Source organism: Panthera uncia, chromosome B1 (assembly GCF_023721935.1).
Source record: "Panthera uncia isolate 11264 chromosome B1, Puncia_PCG_1.0, whole genome shotgun sequence".
Taxonomy (NCBI): Eukaryota; Metazoa; Chordata; class Mammalia; order Carnivora; family Felidae; genus Panthera; species Panthera uncia.
The window spans coordinates 92,071,047-92,077,141 of record NC_064811.1 but is presented as its reverse complement, the minus strand read 5'-3'; positions in this window follow the sequence as shown (position 1 = coordinate 92,077,141).

Below are 6,095 nucleotides of genomic sequence, written 5' to 3'. Positions count from 1 at the left end.
TGAAATGAAATGAAATGAAATGAAATGAAATGAAATGAAATGAAATGAAATGAAATAAACAAATGTCTAGGGGCACCTGGGTCAGTTAAGTGCCTGACTTCAGCTCAGGTCATGATCTCACAGTCTGTGGGTTTAAGCCCCATGTTGGGCTCTGTGCTGACAGCTCAGAGCCTGGAGTCTGCTTTGGATTCTGTGTCTCCTTCTCTCTCTGCCCCTCCCCTGGTTGAGGTCTGTCTCTCTCTCTCTCTCAAAAATAAACAAACATTAAAAAAAAAATAAACATTAAAAACTGTCTATAAATGGTATCATACTTAGAACATGGATGTTATATAATACTTAAGAATTGAGGGGGAAAAATAATAAAGGTTCTATGATATACAGAAACAAAAAACCCAGCACCCATTTATTATTTCTATGTTTCTGTCAGTCAGAAGTCTGGGCACATTATCATTGAGAATGCTGCAGATCTAATCTGATGCTTGGGGTCTCCTTCAAGGCTCAGATTGTTGGTAGAATTCTAGTTGTAGGACTGAGGTCCCATTTTCTTGCTAGCTGTTGGCTGGGGACCACTCTGACCTCCTAGATACCACCTGTAGTTCCTTGCCATGTGGTCTCCATAGGCAGGTCCTGGCTTGGATATTTGCTTCCAGGCCAACAGGGGTATGTGTCTCTGTGCTCCTTAAAAGTGGTCCATCCCTTTTAAGGATTCATGTGATTAGGTCCAGCCCAGCTAGATAATTTTCCTTTGGATTAACTTGAAGACAACTGATTAGAAACCTAGTCACAGGGGTGACAGCCCATCATATTCACAGGTTCTGCCCACACTCAAGGGGAGGGGGTTATATAAATTGTGTACGCCAGTGAGTGGGAATCTTGAGGGCCATCTTAGAATTCTGCTTTACCACAGAACTACCCACAACTGCCTCCAGGGAGGGGCAGAGCAGATGGCCCTAACCAGGCCCACTCCTCCCCTTCCTCCACCTTCAGGTGCCCTGCCTTTGTGGGCTCTAATTTTTACCTCATCATCTGACCACTCTCTCGGGAGCCTGAATTCTATTGCAGTCCTCCACCTTATGAGAAATATTGAGGCATTAGAGCATTGAATCTGTCTCTCGGGAGACTTCTCTTACTTGGCCCTTCTTTAAAAAGCTGGGGTTTTTTTTTGGTGTGTAACCACAATGCATGCAAATGAGACAAAATCCAAACAGTATGAAAAAGTGCACAATAAAAAATATCTCCCCATGTGGACCTTCTGCCTTCTCTCTCCCAATTTCTTTTTCTCAGGTTAATCAGTATTATCAGTTCTATTTCTCAGATTTCTTTGCAGAAAGTTCATGCATTTACAGACAGGGTTTGTTTTTTTTTTCCCCACAAAGGGCAACATTTTTGTTTAGCACTTGGTTTTTCCATTAGTAATGTGTCTGGCAGATCTCTCCACATAAATCTAAGTGGTTCATTTTAATTGTAGTCACTTGACTCCAAGAATAGGGAGGAGGAAGAGAAGTCCACGCTAGCTTTCCTTTGTTCCAATCCCAACACTTTGGGTTTCTGCTTGTCTTCCATTCAGAGAATAATGAAAAAAGAGTTGAGTGAGGTATCTCAGGTAATTCGGAGTATTTTCAAAGGTTGGTAGAAAGCATCAGCTGTGAGGTGGGGCACTCCCGAACTGAGTTACCCCAAATCTGAGCATCTGAGCTTGGGAGTGGAGAGTTAGATGAGTGTGTATCCAAGGGGTTTAGAGTGCACCGGACAGAAGGTGGGTATCATATAGCCCAATTCCCAGCAAGCAACACAAATGAGCAACACTTTCTTTTTTCTATAAGGGGTGATCGTATTACCATAAATTAGCTTCCTCTAGTTTTAAATGAAATACAATAGGCTCAGGTACATCTGCTTAATTAGGGGGTAGTGAAAGTATCTAAAACCTATTTTTAATATTCTATTCATGGAAAAATAGATTGTGGGCATTTTATGTTATTTTCACATTAAATGATTCATCAGTGATAATTCAAACAGTAAATCCCTCTTTTTTTAATATCAATAACATACCTGCCTACTGTTTTCTTCCGTTTTGCCTTGATAAACAATTCCAGCCGGACTTTTGGGGTATCCATTTCTCTGAAGAGTTTCTCTCTCTCTCTTTCTCTCTCTCTCTCTTTTTTTTTTTTTTTTTTTTTGTTTATCTATTCTTGAGAGAGAGACAGAGCATGAGCAGGGGAGGGACAGTGAGGGAGGGAGACACAGAATCTGAAGCAGGCTCCAGGCTCCAAGCTGTCAGCACAGAGCCCAACGTGGGGCTTGAACCCACAAACTGTGAGATCATGATCTAAGCCGAAGTCAGGCACCCAACCGACTGAGCCACCCAGGCGCCCCTGAATGGTTCCTCTTAATCTCTTCTTCGACTGGTAGCCTAGGAATACTTAAAGGGAACAGAAAACGAAATAATATTCAGCATCATAAATTTTAGCAGTTGTTGCATTTTCTTTACTAGTGTTATTAATAACATCTACTACACTAGTCCTTTGCAGCTTACACAGAATTTTCAAATCTTGCTTAACTTTAAAGAGTGAATATCAGAAACTCTGATAAAATATTTTACTGTGTATCTTTATTGGTATAGTCAGATTGCATATCTTACCGTCCACATGGTCTAATGTTCTTCACCTGAAAGAAGATACTCTGGCTATCTCCACTTCAGAGAAGACATAATAAATGTTGATGATTAACGAACAAAATTGCAGCCTTACAGGAATCTGCCACATTTGTAGTTGTACTTTTCCTTCCTTGTGTTTATGGTTCCTGATTATACGTAAGTAACTCGGAGACGTCAAAACTTAACCCCTCTCAGAACTTTTATCAGATGGGGAAGCTCCAAGTATCAGCGTCATTTTATTGCCAGTGAAACTGACCTGCGAAGGAACAACTCTCCTGCAAGCCCAGGACAGAATCCAGAGGAGCGTCTTCCCTCTGACACCTACCCGAGTTGGTGGGTAGATTCCCAAGCTCTGAAGTAAGTGGGCCAGTTTGACCTCCTCAGTCACTGCAAGCTTGGTCTTCCCTCCTTTCTTCTCAGTCTTTTTACTCCTTATATAGAGTCTCATTCCTACCCCGCTCTAGACACCTGTTGTCTTCAGGTTCTCTCCACTTTTTTCCCTTCCAAACCTTTTTCCCTGAGGCAGGAAAAAACTATTATCTTATTCATCCAAGGCTATAAAGGACTCGTGGGAGGTTAAGTGTTTTTCCTTGCATCATGTACCAGCTTTTAGTTGTGGAACCCCAGAGCCTGGATGTTGAGTGAGGGATCCCTTTTGGTGGATCCCCGGGTGGGAGAGGAAGCTCCTGGACTGGTCTCGTGTAAGGTCAGGGCATCACAGGTAGCCGCAGGTTGATTATGGGCTCTATGGCAGGTTCAAATCCTGTCTCTGCTCTTGCTCAACGTGACACTTAACCACTGGCAGGGGCGCAGTTTATCCGTCTGTAAGGGGGTCCTAGTCTCCCGACTGTGAGGATTAAATGAGATAATACAAGCCGTTCACCTGTCTTGTTTAGTAAATTAGTGCAACTCTCCTCCTATCCCTACCCCGTCCGAGGCCAACTCTTGGAGGAGAGAGTGGCCCTTTAATGGGGAAGTGATTCTTTCCCTTTTCAAAATCTAGCTCACTTAGCCACATCCTCTTTGGAGGGAGCAACGCGTTTCGGGAGGTGCGGTCCGCACCAGTGGACGGAGCCTCAAACCCGTCCTGGGAACTCCGAAACGGGGTGAGGGGGCTGGGCTTCTGGTCTGGATGTAGCGTAAGCAGCCGCAGTCCTCCGGCGGAGACAGGACGAGGCGGGCGCGGGCGGGGCCAAGGCTGGGAACCGGCTCCTGCTGTCGAGACTCTGTAAAGGCTTCGGGGAGGTGGGTAGCGGGCGCACTTTGCCGGGAGAGGGAGGAGAGGAGGCGCGCGCGGGAGGGTCCGGGGCCGTCCGCGTGTGCGCCCCTCCTCCCCCCAGCTCGGCCCCGACTCCTCCCTCTCCGAGCAGCTGCGGCGCGGCGGGCTGGCGCCCTCTCCCAGTGTGGTTACGGGCAGTGGGCGGTGGGCGGTGACCGTCCCCCAACTCTAACCTCCGCTGGGTGGCCTCCGTTAGTCTTCGGCGGAGCCGGGAAAGCTAAGCCGCTCTGGGACGGTTTCCGACTCTCGGGCCCCAAGGTACTTGGCGGGCTGTAGCCTGGGGGTGAGGTGGGGACTGTCTGGTCTGTTTATCGCCCCAAGAGGGAGGCTTTGTCAAGGAGTCTTTCGAGGTGCCCTGTCGAAAGTCACACCCGCTGCTCCCAGCTTAGCGTACGGGCACGCTCAATTAATTATATACGGCATGATCCCAGCTTTATGACACAGGGATGTTTGTAAATGCGAGGAGGAATACTGAAAAGGAAATACTGGAGATGGGATGGGATTTTTTTTTTTTTAAATACACTTTTCTGTGCTTTGCAAGTTCCCCTCCCCCCCCATCAGAAAACAAAAAAGAATTTATCAAGTGTAGCTCATAGAGAAATTATGCATGAACCCCTCCCCTCTCGTTGGCGGAGACCTTTCTGCGGGGTCCCCGGCTCCCCGGGGCTCTGAGTTCTCTGCTGAGGGTTCTTCGGGACCTGCCTTACTTGCTTCAGTGGTTCATTTGGAAAACAGAGTAATCGGCTGTTTTCTGGGACTTTCCCTAGCTTTCAGGTTGAAAGGAGGAATTTCCCCAATCCTCCGGAAGCCAGAACCGACGCTGTACCTCGTAGCGGCTGTCCACAGCCACCAAATTTGGAGGTGGAGTCTGCAAATTTGATTGGGTACAGATTAGTGAGGCTGAGTGGGAGAAAGAAGACAAGGTCTCTGAAAAGAAAGTGTTTTTCCTTAAGGTTTTTCTCTTGCTCTTTTTGCTATTCACGACTCCTTTTGCAAAACCTATTACTTTAGTAGAAATTGATTCTGCTGAACACTGTTGTTCACAGATGTCTTCAAAGCCACACTGCGGGGGTGATGACCCATGAGGGAGGTTTGGCGGCAGGATTACTGTGCCTTTTGCTCTGCTTCAAGTTTCTCTTCCCTCCTTATTAATAAGCTCAGTGTTGGGTGTTGGTCAGGGAGAAAGCCTTTTTGATCAAAGGCTACTTGCAACAAGGCAGAGACATACTTTGCCTTGAGATTATTAATAATCCTATTGAGTTGAGGAGGGATGAAAGTAAAAATTTTAGAAGGATACCTTCCTTGACACATTGCCCAGAACAAACTCCATTGTTTCAGTAAATCTTACTCTAAAAAACAAACTCTTAAAGCATGAGAATCCTCTTGGCATGCATGACCACCCAGGGGCACCAAACTTTCTGTTAAACTGTTTGGACACCTGGCTCCTCCTTTGAGCAAAAATATCTGTGTATCTTTTTGTTCTTAACAGTTGAGGTCCAAACAGCCTTTTGCAAGGTTGAGGGTCATATGTCTCTTTACTGGCTTTGCCCAGCTTTTGGAGGGGTAGTTGGTGTGGTGTGGTGGGGTGTGTGTGTGTGTGAAAGAGAGAGAGAAAGAGAGAGAGAAGGGTAGAGGGGGTGGGAGTGTGAGCAGGGGTGGAGAGCATGTTTTTTGCACATAACACCTCTCCACATATCTGCCCTATTTCCTCTGAGAGGAGCAGAAGCCAACCTCAGTCTAACCTTTCTCTTGCCAGCTGAGTCCCCGTAAGTGTGTACTTCCTGGTGCCTAGGAAAGGAGAGGTTTACTTTTCTTCTGACAATGGAGCACCCATGCCTTCTGTATTATGCTTTCTGTGATAAAGTTCTTGATGGCAGGGCTCATTTTCATTTCTATTTATTTATTTATTGTAGTTCATTTGTGAATACAGATATTACTGTGTTTCAGACATCGTCACAGTGTTTTACAAACTTTTTTAAAATAAGTTCTACACCCAACTTGGGGCTTGAACTCATGACCCTGAGGTCACGAATCAATACTCTACCAACTGAACTAGCCAGGCAAACTCTTTTTTTTTTTTTTTTTACAACTTTTTGATGTCAGATATCGCAATTTACCACTGAATACTTAGGTAATCTCCACCTCCATTTAATTCCACAAAAA